This window comes from Dipodomys spectabilis, unplaced genomic scaffold (genome assembly GCF_019054845.1).
Source record: "Dipodomys spectabilis isolate Male_0828 unplaced genomic scaffold, ASM1905484v1 ptg000009l, whole genome shotgun sequence".
Taxonomy (NCBI): Eukaryota; Metazoa; Chordata; class Mammalia; order Rodentia; family Heteromyidae; genus Dipodomys; species Dipodomys spectabilis.
The window spans coordinates 13,718,089-13,738,752 of record NW_024870686.1 but is presented as its reverse complement, the minus strand read 5'-3'; positions in this window follow the sequence as shown (position 1 = coordinate 13,738,752).

The following is a 20,664-nucleotide window of genomic DNA, read 5'->3' as shown; positions in this document are numbered from 1 at the left end:
TTTGCAAGTAGGAAGATTTTCTTCCACAGCTATGTCATTCATTTGCTACCCGGTAAGCTTGATAATATATTAAAACATATTAATTAGATATAAAATATAGCAAGTAAATGAAGAAAAAGTGAAAAAGGAGAAAGGAAGGAAGGAAGGAAGGAAGGAAAGAAGGAAGGAAGGAAGGAAGGAAGGAAGGAAGGAAGGAAGGAAGGAAGGAAGGAAGGGAGGAAGGAAGGGAGGAAGGAAGGGAGGGAGGAAGGGAGGGAGGAAGGGAGGGAGGAAGGGAGGGAGGGAGGGAGGGAGGGAGGGAGGGAGGGAAGGAGGGAGGGAAGGAGGGAGGGAGGGAGGGGAAAGAGGGAGAAGGGAAGAGGGTGTAGAAAAGGAGACAAAAAGAAAAGGAAGGGCAGAAGGTAAAAGGGAAAGGAGCGAAGGAGGAGGAAAGGAAGAAAATTGAACACAAGTGCTGCTTTACTATCATGAAGACTTGTGCTTGAATGCTTGTTCACCATAACTTTTTCCTTTACAAAATATCTTTAAGAAACAGTTCATTTTAAACCCTAAAAAATTGCATTCTTATGGTTAAGCAAACAAGTGTGCACTCTAAATAAACTGTAAGCACTTTATAACAAAGACTCAAATGTCCTAGCTGTGCTTGATCATTAAACAGGGTTTCCGCTGTGGTTTGTGGCCTCTCTTAAACCAGAGCTTGTGGAAGCAGCCCATGTTTGCAGCTCATTTGAAATCCTTGGGGACAAAATGCATTGAATTTGCCTTGCTGTTTCCTAAGACCACTTAAAATCCTTAAATTGTCCTTATTTTTTGGCACATTTATTATATAATATATATGAATAGAAAATATTCTCCAGAAGCTGTTTGTGAGGTCACAAAACTCAGTGATAGGAGCCAAAATCTTCTATGGAATCTAGCCTCAAAATTTCTGCTCTGTGAGTCCTCTCTCTAACTTCACCATGTGCCCGGCCTTGAGTCTCTCCAGCCTACACTACACTTACCGTCTCATTCTGGTCTTCATCTTGTCTTCGGTCTACAATCATGTCTTTTAGAACCCTTCAACCTTTGGTCTGAAGGCAACATGCCTGATTTCTCATCCTTCAGGTTTCAGTTTACATGTGACATACAAAAAGAGCTCCTAATCACCCAAAAGGCATTAACCATAACTACTTCTTTGCTTTGTAGAACTCCTCATAATCTATTCTATATTTCCTTCCATTTAAGTCCTTGCCAATCGCATTTATCCCTCTGTAGAATATAAGCTTAACAAATACAATCATCTTAACAGTCTTTTTTCTTATTTATTATCTAATGTTTTCATTGGTGGTACTTAGGATGGAGCTTGAGGCTACATATTCATTTACTATTGTATTTCTAGAATAGAGTGCTGTATTTGGGGGAAGAAGTGTGTACAATAAATATTTTGCAATGTTTAGATGAATGTTCCCACATCAATTAAATGTATGAGGATGTTTAATTATTTTCAGAGGCCTAAACATATGTAAATAATTTTATTATTCTAGCCAGTGGTATAACAACTAAATGGGTAATAAAGGCAGAGAAGAGGAAACTACTAAGCCGGGCACCAATGGCTCATGCCTGTAATCCTAGCTACTCAGGAGGCTGAGATCTGAGGATCGTGGTTCAAAACCAGCCCAGGCAGGAAAGTACGTGAAACCCTTATCTCCAATAAACCACCAGAAAACCGGAAGGGGTGCTGTAGCTCAAGTGGTAGAGCACTCGTCTTGAGCTGAAGAGCTGAAGGACAGCGCTCAGGCCCAGAGTTCAAGCCCCATGACCATCAAAAAAAAAAAAAAAAAAGAGGAAACTACTAAAGTTTATATTATTTATTTTGATGAATAACAGACTTATAGAAACAATGTCAGGTTTCTCCTCAATTCCTCCATCATGGAGGAATAAGTGGAAAAACACCAATGATCTCTAACACAAAGTGTTTCTCAGAGCAACTACATAAAAAAGTGAAGAAGTTCAATGTTGTTCACATTTGGCTATCAGAATTTTTTAGCTTGTGTGTACAACAATACTATAAAATTACTCTGGACTGTTTAAACTTAAACCAAAGAAATTGGAATGACTGAAGCTTACATTCATATTCCTGTGGAAGTGTGTTCCTAATACACAAATAGTTGCCATCTACACTGGAATCTTTCTGGAATATTATATTCCCTCAAAATTTCTTGTTACATATTTTATGCCTATGTTATTTTACACATTCCAGAATTCCCAAGAGTTTCCCAATTAAATGGTAACTAATTTGTTCCAGTTAAGATTGTTTATTTATGATAATTGTCTAATTGATTATTAAAGGAAGGATTCTATAAAGTGTCAAGGTAGAACTTCATGGAAGGATGGAAATGAGACATTAGTTTCTAGGGGGGAGTAAAAAAGAGATAGCTAGTAAGAAAGAATTCCTAAATAACAAATGCAAAAGAAAGAAGACTAAAGCTCCCAGCGCAACCACGTTCATTGTAACATTGTTTACCATAGTCAAGATATGAAATCAGTGGATGAACCAATCAAGAAAATGTGCTTTATAAAAACAATGAAATACTACTTATCCATGAGAAAGAATGATTTTGTACCATTCATAAGGAAACAGAAAGACTGGGAAAAAATGACAGTAAGCAGAAGTGAGCCAGACTCAAAGAAACAAATTGCATGGTTTCCCTCATTTGTGGTACATAGAATGTGCCTTTAAATCTACAAGTAAACACATTGGATGGTTAAAAAAGAAAAGAAAAGAAATTTGGACATGATAAATAGACATGGATATTCACACAGTGAGACCAAAAGAGGATATTCTTAATGCAATAACAAAAGAGCACAATACCTATGTGCATCTGATCATATAAAATAATATTTATTGAAATGAACTCCAGGAAATGAAAACAAGAGGCTTTTGTTTTGTTGTTGTATTTGTTTCCCTTTCCTTTTGTTTTGTATGTTGGTTTATCTGTCTTTAGAAAAAGGGCCAAAATAGTGGGACAAAGGGTTCACAAATACAGCCAGGTACTCACTATACACTTAGTTGAAAAATGAACTATACAATTTGTGGATAGGGACAGAAGTTAATAAACCTTGGAGTGAGCAAGAGATGGAATGACATTGTTCAAGATGCAGGGCACCGGAATCAAATACAGTGAGGGTTATACCATGGGGGAAAAAACATACAAAAGAAATAAAACATCACATAGTATGTTAAAAAAAAAAAAAACAGCAACAAAGATAAAACCTCTTTTGTCCCTATCTTGAGATTCATTTCCCTTAACCTGATCTTATATGGTCATATGTACATAGCTTTTCATCTTTTCTGTTTGTCTGGTAAGATTATCCTAGACATATAATAGTTATTGCAAATATGGGAAACCATGGGACCTATGTTTCTTTGGGTCTGGCTTACTTCTTTCGAATTGGGGAGGGGAAGGGAAATAACAAAATGCTGAAACGAGGATATAGGTTGACCCATTGTAACAATGAGATATACAAGACATGTTGAAAACAAACTTTACAACTTGGAGGGCAGGCAGATGGAGGAATTGGGGAGGTGGGGAAGGAAGGATGGTAAGGGAAAACAAAGGAAGAGGTAACAATGCTCCATAGGGAAGTACTCATTACCTTACTCATGTAACTGTAACCTCTCTGTACAGTATTTAAATGTATATATATATACATATATATATATATGTATATATATATATAAATGTACTCTTAGTCAGGCACCAGTGGCTCATGCCTGTAATCCTAGCAGTTACTCAGAGGCTGAGATCTGAGTATCATGGTTCAAAGCCAGCCCAGGCAGGAAAGTCCCTGAGATTCTTATTTCCAATTAACCACCAAAAAACTAGAAGTAGCACTGTGTCTCAAGTGGTTGAACACTTGCTTTGAGCTGAAGAGCTCAGGGACAGGGCCCAAGCCTAGAGGTCAAGCCCCACCCTGAAGAAAGAAGAGAGAGAGAGAGAGAGAGAGAGAGAGAGAGAGAGAGAGAGAGGAAGGAAGGAAGGAAGGAAGGAAGGAAGGAAGGAAGGAAGGAAGGAAGGAAGGAAGGAAGGAAGGAAGGAAGAAAGAAAGAAAGACAGAAAGAAAGAAAGAAAGAAAAAAAGACAGAAAGAAAGAAAGACAGAAAGAAAGACAGAAAGAAAGAAAGAAAGAGAGAGAAAGAAAGGAGGGAGGGAGGGAGGGAGGGAAGGTACTCTTTATCTGACTTATATAACTATAACCCCTGTGTACATCACTTTCTAATAACAGTAAAAATATATGACTACAATAAAAGAAGATAGATTTTTCTCTCCCTGGGAACATCAACTGTCTATCTTCCAGTCAATGGGAAAATTCGAAACCAACAGATAGAAAGAAATGTATTGACCATGATATTAGGTGAAAGGAATTTGTTTAACTTAAACTTTAGTCATCTAAGTTCAAAATTAAAAATAAGATAACATTGTGTTAACAATGTCTTTTTTTTTTGTCAGTCATGGGGTCTGAACTCAGGGCCTAGGCCCTGTCCCTAAGCTCTTCACCTCATGGATGGTGCTCTACCACTTGAGCCACAGAGCCACTTCCAGCTTTTTCTGCTTATGTAATGCTGAGGAATCAAACCCAGGGCCTCATGCATGTAAGCAAGCACTCGACCACTGAGCCACCTTCCCAGCCCAACAATCTAACTTTTATATGGACATTCTACCAAGTGACTAAGCTAAAAAGTTTAGGAATTATTTGGTATTCCAGTAGATAGAAGCAATGTGATACATGGATGACAACTGAAGTGAGGCTTAAAAGCATGTATCCTTAGAAGATAAGGCATCATTAGAAAAGTGCTCACTCTCTTAACATCTGTGAACTCTGGCAAGATGGAGCATAGCACCTGGGAAAAAGCACTTTTGTCAAACTTGCTATGAACCCTTAAATTAATGTTGACTACAAGTGCTAACCAGATTAATACTACCCCAGCAAGAGGAATTCAGAAGGTCTATATTACAAACCATAACTATTTTATTAATTAATAGATATGTGACTTCATATAAAGTTAAACTAATATAGCATTGTTTAAAGTGATTTTTTTCAAAGTTGTTCAAGAATTCTTCATATTAGAAAATACAAAATAATGGAAAAACTATCTACTAAGTTTTGGTTAAATTTCACCTAATTACTATTCAAAGAGCAAAGGATAAAATTGAAAAAAAAAGGATATATAATGTATTCTGATAAGCTTAAATTGACATATTATTGGAGAACCCATACAAGTGAGAAAGTAATGTCTAGAAATTAGAATGATGAAAGCCTGAATCACCAAATAGCCACATGCACATGACTTGATGAAAATTCCACTTAAAGAAATTAATCACAATGACTGGCAAATAATTACATAAGCAAAGGCGATCCGATCTCAGTAAACTTCTGAGATGTATTAGCAGGAGAAAAGCGTAAAAGAAGAAAGAAAAGTAACTGAAAGGATGAAGGAAATTACCGGAGACAGCTTTGTGAAGCAAAGATAAATGAGTTTGAAAGAAATGACCTGTCTGAGTGGATGTAGGTTTGCATTTGCATTCACCTGTTTATGAGTAATAATGCCTAAACTTGAAAGTATTTGACATCATGCTTAAAAATGAATATTATGTTTAATGTAAACAATTATTTAAATTTTAGTACAATATAAGATTATTTTATTATAAAACCATTTCTGAAATCTATGCACTTAGGAAAAAATATGCTGTTCTTTAGAATTATGCTAATTCTTGAGCCAAGAAGTAATAACAAAAAAATCAACAAAAAACAGGAGTTATCACATCCATCATGGTGGTCGGATTAGGAGTTGGTTGGCCAGGTATCATTAGACTGGGCGATTTATACATAAAAGCACTCAGATTTAGTATATAAATGTGTGCTTCTTTTTATGTTTTCATCACAAACTGTGGTTTTATTATTCATAGTTTGAGGTTTAACAGTAAAACTAACACAGATTTCTCTTCATAATTTCATAAATACAAGCTTTATTCCTTCCCCAGAATTTAGCAATCTCAGTACAGAATCTGGACTTTCTTATTAGGAATTTCCTAATAGTTCATATATGTGAAAAGCTCATACTAGGAACTGTAGAAAAAGAGAAAATAAACTTGTGCATTTTATTAGGCTTGAGAATTTGATCAAAAGAATATATTCTGCTAATAGTGATTTAAAAAAAAGAAAAAGCATCTCTGAGAGATAAAACTGATTCAACTATCTTTTATCAGATCTGGAAAATAAAGATTTAGAAGTAATACAAAACAAAACAAACAAAAAGAAAGATAGAAATACATACAGTCCCTAACCTTTTTGGATACTTGTACTTCAAATTACAGAGATTAGATCTGAGTCACCTGTGTATTTAGCTGATTTGTTCCTCTTTCCAATAAATGCATGCATTCATACAAGTTTAGTTATTTTTAGTTATAATTGCTGACATATTAAGCATGTTTCTTATATTTGAAGTTATAGGATTAAAGTATCAAGAATGGGTAGATGATTTTTCAGAATAACAAATACTATAATGCACACATATATGAACATAGAACACAGGATTGGAATCGAAGGGAGAAGGCACAGATGTGAGCTACACTGTAGAGGTGACCAGAAGTCATGCAAGTTGATGAGGTTCTAGATGAAGAACAAACAAGAGGTAGAATAACTGCAACAGCTGAGCCTCAAAAGGAATATATGTTTAGATGGCAAAAAGAAGAGGTAAAATGCACATTGATTCTCAAAAAATACATGAGTAGACCCTCACAGAGACCAAGACTAATTTGTAAATATAATGAACTCCCTTTGACTACAGAAATACACTAGCTTGGCTCTGTCTTTATGTCCTTTAAGTTATTCTGTGTAATTAGATATTCTGATCAGTTACCAAACTGCACTGTGCCATCATTGATTCATTTTCCAGTTTGCTATAAGGACTACCAATAATATCAGCTATTGTGGATCATGGGTCTAACATATATAGAAACACACTCCAAGTAGAGCAAAGAGAGCAATCAATGAGCACAGACTCTTGGCAGAGCAGTGTCCATCAAAAACAAATGTAGAAAACTCCAATGGGCCTGCCAAGTTGGGCAGCATTTGCATCTCTGCAAAGAGGCTTTCTATGTTGAATGTCACATAACCTTCTCCTCTCCTTTGCCATCTGCCTTGGCACAGCAAACAGCAAGAATGGCCCTCCATGCCGCCCCTCTTCCATGACCAGAATCTTGAAAGTTAAATTGCTCCTTTTTACTGTCTTCTCTGTGGATGGAAGCCAGAGGAGCCATTCCCTGCAGGTGGATGTCAGTCGACACTCACCACGACGTCCCAGACCAACTTTCCAAAAGAAACACATCATATCATTAAAGCATTTGTTTAAAAACTCAGGATGCCAACCACCTTATGAGTAAAAGAACTCTTACAAACTCAGAAAAATGAATGAATCCCTATAGTCCTAATTTTCTGAAGTTAGATTGAAACATTTAAATTGTTTTCTTTTTTTCCCCTCCAAAAACCCATTTGAAAGAAATGTTTTTGGATTGTTTTCTTTTCAAAGCTTTCTGAATACGTACTCTGGGATGCTTACAAAGATAACCACTGATGCAGCCATGCATATGATAGACACAGTCTATCCTGTGTAGAGTGTACATTCTGATGATAAAGGAGGAAGGCAATGTGACAAATAGATACATCCAGCTAAATAGAGATAGTGCTCAGTGCTATGAGGAAAATAAAATAAAGAGATAGGAACTGATTAGGAGAGGGGTAAAGGAAATGCTTTGGAGGGAGGTTGTCAGATTTGAGTTGAAATACAAACAATGGTAATAAGATAGTTGGCTATCTAGAAGAACAATTTCAGTCATAGAAAAAGCAAGATAGTCCCAAGATAATGGTGAGCAACAATGGCGGGAGAAGAATTCAGGATGGCATAAAATAAGCAACAAAGATTATGCCTACAACGAAGACAATGTAGAATCATTTAGAACTTGAAGAGACTTCAGAAAGGGCATATCACAAATAGCTGACTTGTTGAGCATAATCAGGGACTACTTAGAAGGCTGGCTGTAGGAGAAGCAAGGCTGCTGATTTTGTTTTCCTGGAATGACTGTGAGGACTTAACAGTGCTGCTTTCCCTGTAAAACAAACAAACAACTAAACAAACAAAAAATCCAGGGGTGAAAAAAATCCCCCTGTGCTCAGTAAACGAAGTTGCTTCTCCTCAGAAAGAGCTTCTCACTCAATAATGATCACTGCTTTCCACTAGACTTCAAGGAGGTCTTCGTTAAGTGAAACATATTGCCTCAGTTCTAACAACCTGAACATATCTTCTCTTCCCATTATTTCTCTAGAAGCAATAGCAGTGTCCCAAGATGTGCAGTTTTAGCGAGAGTAATAGTGCACATGTTCTTACGTAGAAGATCTTTAGGAATGATTCAGAAACTAAAGCCAGGTCTGCAGCAGTGAGAAATGGAGATAGCAGCCCGCTGTGAACAAGCACGCAATGTGCAAGTAAAAATTGCTAGTTGGATTGTAATGCCAAACGTGTTTTAGTGAGGGCAGGCACCTGCTCAAAAACTTCTTTTCATCACTTAGAGAGCCAATTCATTTTTTTTATAAGAAAGTGTCAGAGACAGACATTTAGTGCCCAAATGATAACTATCACGTCAAAGTTCCAAAAATATAAACCTTAAGCATGAAAGGCTTGTACTCATTTTGGGGAATTTCTTTTGTGAAATATATATTATATAAGTAACTAGGTATTGATGGCTCTCTCCTGTAATCCCAGCTACTCAGGAGGCTGAGATGTAAAGAATTGAAGTTTCAAGACAGCTTGTGCAGAAAAATCTGTGAGATTCTGTCTCTAAATTCACCTGCAGAAAAGCTGAAGTAGCTCATATGGTAGAGTGCAAGGAAGCTTGAGGCTCTGAATTTAAACCATGTACTGGAAAAAATCCATATATATTCTCACATATATATTTATGTAAACATATATATAAATTGTACTTTTTTAATTTACTAAATAATACTTATCTCATCTGGTTAACTTTTAATACATATTTACTTATATAGGCATTAAATATACATAAATATAAAATACAGGCTCATATTTAAATAAAAAAATTTATGAATTTATAAATATAAGCAAAAAGAAATATATAAATATATTTGTTTAAATATACATGAAAATAGATACGAGAATAGATGTAATCAGTATCTATCTACTTATCTATATATTTATATATGAGAATAGATGTAATCAATACTAAGACTGTTGTATATTTTCCTAGTGATTTCAACATTTCACCTTGTTTGTATTTATTTCATTGAAATTGGATGTGAAGACTCAGAATCAGTTAGTTGATTTTTTTTAGCACAACATCATTTGGGGAAAATTGCAACTGCATAAGAGAATAGCACTGGGATGCCACATTGAATTCACAGTAACTATTTCGTTTTAATATCAATTTCTAGGACTGGAGAAAAAATTGAAAAATATTTTCCCTTTAAACTTGTCTGACTGATAATGTCAGAGAAACAATTTTCCCCTCAGCTAGGATTACTATGATACATACAAAATGTGTGGGTAGTTTTTCAAAATTTTGAGGCCAATAGATATACTAACCCCCATTGTATTGCAAGTACTGATGATAAGTTGAAAAAGATACTATAGGGGTTTCTCAGTTGGACAATTGCATTGCTGCTGTGTTTGCTTGCTGAGTATATAGACAAAAATAAATGCAAGCCATTGGCATGTCTTTAGGAAGCCAAAATGAACACCCTGTTTCTCATCTTGAAGATAAATCAAAGCTTATGATGACAAATATTTTTTAATCTAAGTATACTTGATTCTGAAGTTTATATTTTTGCAACTTTGCCAACTTGGATAACTCTGTTGTCACTCAAAATCAGTGTGTCTTGCTTTCAAAAAGACATGGAACATTTTCAGTCTATATAGCACACAGCTATCAGTAGCTTCTGAAATTTCTCTCTGTGAAGTGGTTAAGTGGGATGTGTATTCTCTCATTAATAAAGCTTTTACCTATTAAAATACAGAAAGTTATTAGCTGATCTTGAAAGAGGATGAAATTGAATCTGACCCAAATATGTGCATTAAAATTTAATGAGATAAAAATTAATTAGTAAATTAGAAAACAAGGACAATTTCAAAATGTTTTTCTTTAACTTGAATAAGGTAATTCAAAAGCAAAAGACAGAGTGTATTTTACTTGAAAATGCATGGGATAAATACTTTTAATAGTTTGTTCATGTAGAAGTAGTTATATGAAAGCATTTAAAATAAGAATACATGTATTACAAAGATGAAAACTCATGAAAACTGATATTTTGGGTTGTAATTCTTTCTGCATTATCTATCAGTATGGGAAACTGTAGATCTATGCTGCTTCTCAACAGATGTCTCATTCTAAGTAGATAATAGTTTGTCTTGTATGAATGCAAAATTTGACACTGCAGAACACTGATACTAGGTAAGCTGCTAAAATCAGAGCTCTGCAATTGAATTGCCTGGTTAGAATCCTGATGCCATGTCTTACTGTGATCTTGGGAAAAATTAATTAATATTGCCCACCTTCAGTGATAGTTATGATATTATGTAAGACTAAAACATATGTGATTAATATGTATGTGATTTAAAATATATATTTTAAAATCATATATAATATATATATCATATATTTTAAAAATTATACTATACAGAGATAGATATAGATATAGATGTAAATATAGCCTAGAATAATGCTTGGTACACACAGCTATTATAACAATGTTTAAAGGTAATGGGAATAGAAATGAGAGAATGATTCAGTCAACTGTTGGACACAAACATGAAAAACAGTGTACTACTCTACACTTATTGTATAACCTCAAATGTTAAGTGAAAAATTAATGAAGAATTGACTATTTTCAAGTGGAACATATTGAAGTAGAAAGTATTCTACTTTGGCAAATCAAGAAAAGTTGTATTTCCTTGTGTCCTACTTCTTTAAAAAATTCATCAACACATCATTTTAGTACATTTTTATCATCCAGAGCCTCTTGATATCTTAGTGCTTCTAAAAAAACATTCTAAAAATGCTTTTTTCTCATGGTACTGCTTCTATGATTTTCTCCTTTCCATCATGCCAAACTTTCTCAATATCTCTATGAGGAAATGTTGATGTTGTTTTATAATTAGCTATTTATACATGTCTCATGCTGTGTGTAATATCTGTGCCAGGAGCTTTAAATTGATAATGCAACAATGATGTTTTCCATCTCTGCAATGCCTTTCAGTGCATTACACAAAACAACAACCAGTAAGTGTTTACTAAATTGAATTGAGAAAAGGCACCCATTTAATCAGATTTGAATCTATGAATGAAATTTGAATTCTAATTCAAAATTCTGCATTTGAACTCATAAATTTATAAAATGTATGGATACTTTTCCAAAGCAATGGGCCTATAGACTTAATTACACCATTGTATACATCAAGGAAAGTAAAATTGCACATCAAATTTTCAAAAAATTACAAACTTTCATAGGAAAGTACATTCATAGATTGGTTTGTTTTCTAGTTTCTAATAAAAACCAGATTGTATGTATGTAGCTTCAAAAACTGGACAAAAACACAATATCGAATAAGTCAATTTTACATGGAGATAACAAAGAAGTTCAAATATTCTTTATTTAAACTTCAAACAATGTAATTTTTGTTTTTGTTTTTTTTCTTTTTTTTTTTGTTGGTCGTGGGGCTTGAACCTAAGGCCTGGGTACTGTCCCTGACCTCTCTTACTCAAAGCTAGAGTTCTACCACTTTGAGCTACAGAGCCACTTCTAGTTTTCCAGTGGTTAATTGGAGATAAGAGTTATATAGACTTTCCTGTTTAGGCTTGACTTTGAATCATGATCCTCAGGTCTCAGCCTCTTGAGCCAGCACCTGGCAAACAATGTAAATTTTAAAACCTCTAATGAGACTCAAATTGTCTCCAATGCTTCTAAGAGTATCCTTCAGATCAGATCAATAAATGTTTTATTGAACACTTAACTATGAACCAGGTCCATTAGCAAATAATATAAAGCCTAACCTCAAAAGAGTGGAGATACACTTTTACAACATTTTTTATTGTACCCATTATTTCTACCAGAGTATTTGACTCTTAAAGCTGAAGAACAGATGCCAACCTTAAGTTTTCTTTTTTCTAGAAAGGAGTTGAATATCCAAAATTCTGTAATTGTTTCATTGTTCCTGAAATATTTCTGGAGAATTATTCACAAATATTTAATGAAAGCACTTACAAGTTATGAATAAGAAAATTATGAACACATTTAAGAAAAGACATATGACGAGTAACTATATCATTTTTTCTCTTCCAATGTAATCTATGTGATCTACTATACAAATCTGAATATGATATTTTGTTAGGGATTTTTATAGTTTTTTGATATGAATAAATCAGTAATTTCATCTTTTGCGGCCTAGTTTTTCTTACCAACAGAAATAGGTGGTGATTAAGGAAAGTTTGTGAAATGACTTTTTTGTTCTTGGTTATAACCAGTTACAAGTCTTTGTCAAAATAGTTCTGAAGGTTTCACGATCCCATGCAGTATTTTAAATCCATCCCACACTCCTGACTCATCATATGCCCTTCAGCTACTTAAAAGCATAGAATAATACAGCATTTTACACTTTCCACCAAACCTTGCAGATGAGGGTTCCATCAAATATGACCCCAATTTGTTAGATGAACAAAGCTTATCTGGTTAATTTTGGTCATTCTGTGGCTGTATTCTAAATAGAGCAGAAATTTGTAAACTTTAAAGCCCAGTTGCCTTTTTCCTTTACACATCTAAATATAGTGTTCAAGCTGAATTCATTCTTAAAATCAAGAATGCAGCATTACTACTCCCTTTAGTTTTAAGTCTTTCTCTGAAAAGGATATATAATGATGCTTCTTCCTCCCTCCCCACATTGTTTTTTCCAGTCTCACTCCAACCTTAGAAGTAAAACATAGTCCATATCACACTCGCCTTTGATTTTCTTCCTCAGTAGATTCTTTATTCTGAATATTAATTACATTTTTCCAATCTTGACTCTGTTTATACATACCATCTTCCATTCCTCTCATCCCATGACTTTTCTGTTAATCATTTATTTATTCAAATATGATAGGTACTTATTCTAAGACAGAAATTTTGGGGGCACTGGGATGGGTTGGTAAATAGATATACATGGTTCTGTCTCATGGAGTTTTCTGATGAATTGCATACTTCCATTAATAGGGTAGATAGTCGTGGAGGTGGGAGGGAACGATGGTAGGGGGAAAACAAAGGAGGCAACAATGCTCAGTAGGAAATGTACTGATTACCTTGCTCATGTAATTGTAAGCCCTCTGTATAGGATTTTTACAATAAAAAAATACAAAAAAAGAAGTAAAAGAGTACACGTGCAGTGGAAAAATTCTAAGGAATCCTACACAATTTAACATTTTAGTTCCCAAGCTTCAAGTAGTTGTTCTCAAACTTTCAAGTATTTAAGATGAGAGCTTCATTTTAAGTAAGTAAGTAAGTAAGAAGTGTGGATGCTTAGGATCTGTACTTGGACGTTTCAATATAGAAAGTCTGGGGCAAGGCATTTATATCTGCATTTCTAATCAGCTGTCTCTGTCTTTGGGCCAGTATTAAGGCTTGCACTTGTTTCCTCCCTTTGCTTTTTTGCTCAGAGCTGGAATTCAACCACTGCATCACACTTCACTTCTGATTTTCTTTTGAATTTTTTATTGTGAAAATACCATACAGAGGGGTTACAATTACATGGGCAAGGTAAGTTGTACATTTCTTATCAAGCATTGTTGCCTCCTCCTTTGTTTCCCCTTCACATCCCTTCCCATCCCTTCCCAACTCGCCCCCTCTCCCTCCCATAGTTGTAAAGTTCGTTTTTCAACATAATGACTTGTACATCTCATTGTTGCAATGGGTCCACCTGTATCCCTATTTAAACGATTTGTTTTTGCCATTTCTGATTTTCTTATTGGTTAATTGGAGATAAGAATATCAAGTCTTAATGTTGGTGGGGGGGAGGGGGGGTATGATTGGGTGGGAGGGAGGGGGGAGGCTGGGAAGGGAGGTGAAGGGTAAACAAAGGAGGAGGCTGCAATGCTTGGTAAGAAATGTATGCATTTTCCTGCCCATGTAATTGTAACCCCTCTGTACAGTATGTTCTCAAATAAAATAAAATAAAATTTAAAAAAAAAAAAAAAAAAGAATATCAAGTCTTTTCTACTTGAACTGGTTTCCAACCACACTCCTCAGATCTTGGTACCTGACTCTCTAGGATTACAGGTATGATACAAAAGCACTGAGCTATTTAAATTTTTTGCTGTAGCACAAAACATGGAGACCAAACAGTGATCACTATTGTCTTACAGACAGGTCAACTACAAAAGGATAAAAAGGATTACAATACATGTAGCTGTTTGGGTTAGGATGGGGTGACCAGAAGAAGTAAATATTAAAAATTGATCAACTTAGTGTTTCTGATAAAAAAGAGAACAGTGGATAGAACAGGGTCCATTGTTTTGTTTTTCTGTGGAGTCATGCAAATACTAGGGGAGAAACAAAGGAGGAGGTAACAATGCTCAATAGGAAATGTACTCATTGCTCATGTAACTGTAACCCCTCTGAACAGTATTTTTACAATAAATATATATACAAAAAATCAGGTCATTAAAATTATCTGTAAAATGATGATTGTTAAGGAGGAATGTATTGATTAAACTGATTGGCTTAAAATAGCTATAGTAGAAAGCTATTTGAAAGTCATTCACACTGTCTCTTCTAATCAGTATTTTGAAATAAAAAATATTCATTCTATTAGTTGTTTTAATTTTAATTAGCTATACAAAGGAGTCACCATTCAACTAATCATATGATGAATATAATGCAATTTGTTGATGTTACCCCTGTCATCATTCTTCCGATTCCTCCCAACTCTAGACTTGCCAATTTTCTTATTTTTGCAGGATATTCATTAAATTTTATGACTGTATTCTCTTCAGAACCATTAAATATAAAATTTAGAAAATGGCCATGAAAAAGTATGTAACACTATCTCAAGTTTCAGAATCATATGCATTTTGTCAACCATATGCATTTTAGTTAGTAATAAAATATGGTATCATGTTAACCTTTAGCAAACAAAATTTAGGCAGTTTTATAGATGATGATGACATTCAATGGGCAATTTAAGCTTAATTTTGGGGGGGGGGTGGAGAAAGCATTGTAGGTTTGTTTGTTTGTTTGTTTGTTTTTGTCTATCCTGCGGCTTGAGCCCTTTTATTCAGGCTACCTGCTCTACCACTTTGAGCCACAGCTCCACTACCAGCTTTCTGGTGGTTAATTGGAGGTAAAAGTCACATGGACTTTCCTGCCCTGGCTGGCTTTGTAGCAAGAGCTTTAGATCTCAGCCTCCTGAACAAATGGGGTTACAAGCATGAGCCACTTAAATGGGTTTTATACAGTGTTAATCGGAAACATAAATATTCCATAATTGAAAGGATAAATTGTCACATTGAATAGAGTTTGGAAATTTCTTTTTGTTTCAAATGATACCTATGGGCATATCAATAAACTAAACTGAATTCAATTATTAAATTATTCTATAATTTAACCTAGGTGGGGATGCTAAAAATCAAATTTAGGGCTTTGCTCCTACTTGGAAAATGTCCTGTCAGTGAGCTATATCCCCAGTTCCTGAATGGAAATTTTTAATGTTTTCATTAAAAACCTTTGTTTTACTAGATTGTGTGTACACATTGTTTTATAGAGGCACCAATCTTGTTGTGATAGAATGAGAAAATTAGCTTGTTACCTGATGCTGGAACAAACTATCACCTCTATCTGCCTAAGTATTTATTAAATTTATTAAATATGCAGCTCATTGGCTTGCAAAGGAATACACACACACACACATAGATATACACACACAGATGTTTTTTGACTTATGATATGATGATGTCCTAATAAGCTTATTGTTAGTTGAAAACATCATGCATCAAAAATACATTCAATATACTTCATCTACTCAGCAATATATTTAACTTTACACTGCTTTAACAATCACATAACAATTGTTTTAGCCTATATTTGGACAGAATATGGACAGAACGGACAGAATTATCTAATACAAAGCCAATTTCATAATGAAGAATTTAGTGCTTTTACACACACACACACACACACACACACACACACACACACACACACACACACAGAGGGGCATTTAGACATGATAGAATGCAAACACAAAACATGTTATCCCCAAATGATAGCAATCCATCCTGCTGCAGTGTAACAGGTGTTGACCTGGGATAAAAGGGACTGCATCTTGCTACTGCCTCATGTCACAATACAGTATTAGAAGTCATGTTACTAACCTGGGAAAATAATTAAAGTTGAAATATGAAAACACTTGGAATAATTATGTGTGTATATGCCTGTGAATGCATTGTGCATGTGTACCTGTGTGAGACAGAGAGATAGTATACACAGAGAAAAAGCAGAAGCAAAAAGAGACAGGGAAAATGAGAGATTTCAAAGCTTGCTATCTACATCAACTGTTACTTTGCTAGTAAATGAATAACTTACAATGGTTTTCTTCAGTTTGATTTGATTCTTGTCTTTCCCTTTAACATGTCAAGAATTGTTAGGTGTTCCTAAAAGTTTAACCAAACCATGACAACCAATTTAAATTATAGTACTACAAAACTTCCAAATGATCAGAGTTTTATGTATTTCACAAAGTGATTTGACTACATAAACTGAATGAGAACATGTAAGTTATTTGAGAGATGAATAAAGCCAAATTATGATTGTTATTTTCATGGAATAAAAGAAGATAGATCTTTAGCTGGATAGGCCAAGGCAAAAAGTATACAATACAAATTCCCAATATCATAACTGGCCATGTGACCCTGCACTATGTCATAAATAGTGAAGTACTAATATACTATCCCAATGAGCACCTCTAAAACTAAAATAAAATGCTTCCAATGAAACAAATTTTATAAATACACAATTTACAACTTACAGAATAGATGTAAGAAAAAGAGGATATTTTATAATTATTATTAGCATATTCTTTATTAAAAATCTCAAGGACCATATATTTTATCAACTTTCCACATAACTTTCATTAAACTGGATCTTCCAACTAGGTTTATGAAACCAAATCATCCTAGTACATTAACATGATACAGACATTATTTTAAAAATTTGAAAAGAAATTTCACCTATGTACATACATGAAAAAATAAAGCACATAGTAAATATAATTTCACAACATTTCAATACATCATGACCTACCAGGTTGATTCCAAGAATAGTAGTTAGCTTTAACATTTTAAAATCAGTGCCATTAACTATATTAACTGGCTAAAAAGGAAAGCAAATATAACCAAAACTCATCATTTTCAAAATATCTGGAATAGGAAGTAACCTTCTTAATTTGATGAAAAGTAGCTATACTTTACCTTAGAATTATAGGTATTGCTGAACATCTCCTTAAAATGGACAAAAGACAAAAGACTTTTGCTCTCAATAACTCTATTCTAGGATGTACCAGCACTCTCAAATGATCAGCACAATAAACTAAGAAAGGACAGAGAAAAGATGTAAGATTGGTAAGAAGTAAACTGTTTCTGTGGATGACATGATTATATGCATTTAAAAATCCTAAGATACAGAAGGACCAATAAATATAATTAATGAATTTAACATATAACCAGATTATACATTTAGCTTGAGGGAAAGAAGGAAGGAAGGAGGGATGGAGGGAGAGAAAGCAGAGAAAGAAAGAAGAAAAGAACAAAGGACGGAAGGAAGGAAGGAAGGAAGGAAGGAAGGAAGGAAGGAAGGAAGGAAGGAAGGAAGGAAGGAAGGAAGGGAGGAAGGGAGGAAGGAAAAAAGAAAGAAAAAAGAGAAAGAAGAAGGCAAAAAGAAAGAAAAAAGGAAAAAGGTAAGTGTAAACATTCAGACTTGTAGGCTCTGTAAGTCATCATTATTTTATATCATTATGGGGAAGGGAAAGACAGAAAACAGTAGTTCTTCAAATCTCCAAAGTTTTACAACTTACAAATCTAGCAAATCCATTGCTAGATAATACTAGTTCATTGAAAGGAAAACAAGTCATTGCTCAAAATAATATGACTTCTATAAAATATTTAGGTAGCAAACTTTAAAAAATTATATTTTAAATGTTTACAATTTCTTTTGATAATAAATAGATGCAAAAGATTTCCTTTCCTTGAGAGAAATTATGTTAATTTGAATAATCTTTTCATATTTATATGCATATTTCAAAACATGCATGAGATTTTTAACCACACTAATGAGGACTGTAATAGTAGAAGGTATTTTATATCATTAACTTTCTTTCAACTAGATATTTTGTATTCTGAAGGTTCTTTGAATCAATGATGCCATCTAATTTCCGAAACTGTGAAAAGGCTAGAGAATAGGAGAAAAATTTAATAATTGTTATGAGAAATTATATTTAAGTACATGAATTGTCTTAAGAAAAAAGACGTCAAGTTGATCTAACATTATAAACTCCATTGTATGCCACAAAGGTTAAGATAAATGGACAACTAATTTATTAGAATCTCTCTTAAAAGCAGTGTGGTAAACTAATTAACTAGTAAAACAGGAGAAAAGATAAATCATTAGAGGTGGGCAAAAGAACAGAAAAACAATTATATTAAGTGAAGTAAGCCAGACCCAAAGAAACATAGGTCCCATGGTTTCTCTTATTTGCAATAAATAGTATACATCTAGGACAAGCAGAAAAGTTTAAAAGCTATGTACCTATGACCATATAAGATAATGCTAAGCAAAATGAACCCCAAGACAGGGACGCATGAGGTTGTATCTTTGTTGCTGTTGTTTTTAATGTACTTACAATGTACTGTGTGATTTTATTTTATTTTTTTGTTTCTCTTGTATGTTCTTCCCCCATGGCATAACCGCTGTTTTCACTGTATTTGCTTCTGGTGCCCTGCATCTTGTATATACATTTTTCTAATTTGGGAAGCAGAAGGGAAAAAACAAAATGCTGAAACAAGGATACAGGTTGACCCATTGTAACAATGAGATGTACAAGACACTATGCTGAAAATGAACTTTACAACTTTGGGTGTAGGGGGCAGGGAGGGAGGAGTTGGGAAGGTGGGGAGGGAAGGGATGATAGGGGAGAAACAAAGGAGGAGGTAACAATGCTCAATAGGAAATGTACTCATTACCTTAATCATGTAACTGTAACCCCTCTGTACAGTATCTTTACAATAAAAATATATATTAAAAAAAGAAATACAAACGGCATGTAGAGGAGAGAAAGTACAACAGGCTTCATAAAGGGCAGAGTCATGCCAGTGAATTGTGAAGAACCATCAGGAACCTAGGGTGCCAGGCCAGAGACTTTTATATTTGTTGTGGCAGAGAAGAATAGGTCTGGGCGCCAGCCAGCCAGAGATCTGGTCGATAACCCCACAGATGCTTAGCTCTCACTGATGACTGCTCAACTGCATTCATGGTTCAAATGGCACCCGTCTCGGCACCGGGATGTTAACATGAAATTGATGTTTATTTACACACCTGCTTTGCCCTGTGGCCAGTTTCTATTTACCTTCTCTTCAAAGACTTCTCTGGCAAATTCCATGCATTCATGCATTTTGATGCATAAAGCAGTCACAATGCGAACTGTCCCTTGGGCTCTTTCCTCACAGCTTCTGTGCAAATGTGAGGATGCTGTGTGGTCAGAGCCACTTCAGGATTAAAAAATAAAGTGAACCCCAATTTTTAAGGACATATCTGAAAAGGCCATATTGTAGCATATCTGCTTTCTTCTGGGGTAAAGTATTGAATGGAATTTTATGTCATGATTCTGGGCATAACTTCAAACTTGTGGATGATGAATAACTACCATAAAAGACCTTCAGTCATTTTCCACCCGGCTTCTGGCATTTGAAGTTTAATATGGCCATACTTACTTAGTATCCAGAAGGTTCAACTGATTTCGTTGTTCTTTTTTCTCTCTCAATTTTAGCAGTATTTGCTGTTATTTCTGTTGTTGTTTTTTATTTTTTGTACATGTAAAACATGGATATGTACATGTCAAAATAATTACTTAAAGATAATTCATAAAAGACTTTTATTCTAATCTACTCCATTCCTATCTACCATATTGATCAGATCCTAGTTGATGATAGTCAGATATAGTTTCAGTCTTTGAATGTATTCTTATTTTTAAACGGATATATATATATATATATAGCCACATCATTCTCTATATCCTCTTTGATCACTTTCAAATACAGCCTGGCAGATTTTTCTTCCGTGTGTGTGTGTGTGTGTGTGTGTGTGTGTGTGTGTGTGTGTGTGTGTGTGCGTGTGTGTGTGTACGTGAAATTGTTTCACTTGGGGATGTACCCTAAGTTGATAGACACTAATTCATTTAACAATTTTTTATTTTATTCTTTAAAAAATACCAGTATTGTGTTTAAGTAGTTGCACAAAGGAGTTACCATTCACTGAAGCAGTTTATGCATGCAGTGTATCTTGATAAATGTCACCCCTTTTAATATTCTCTTATACTCC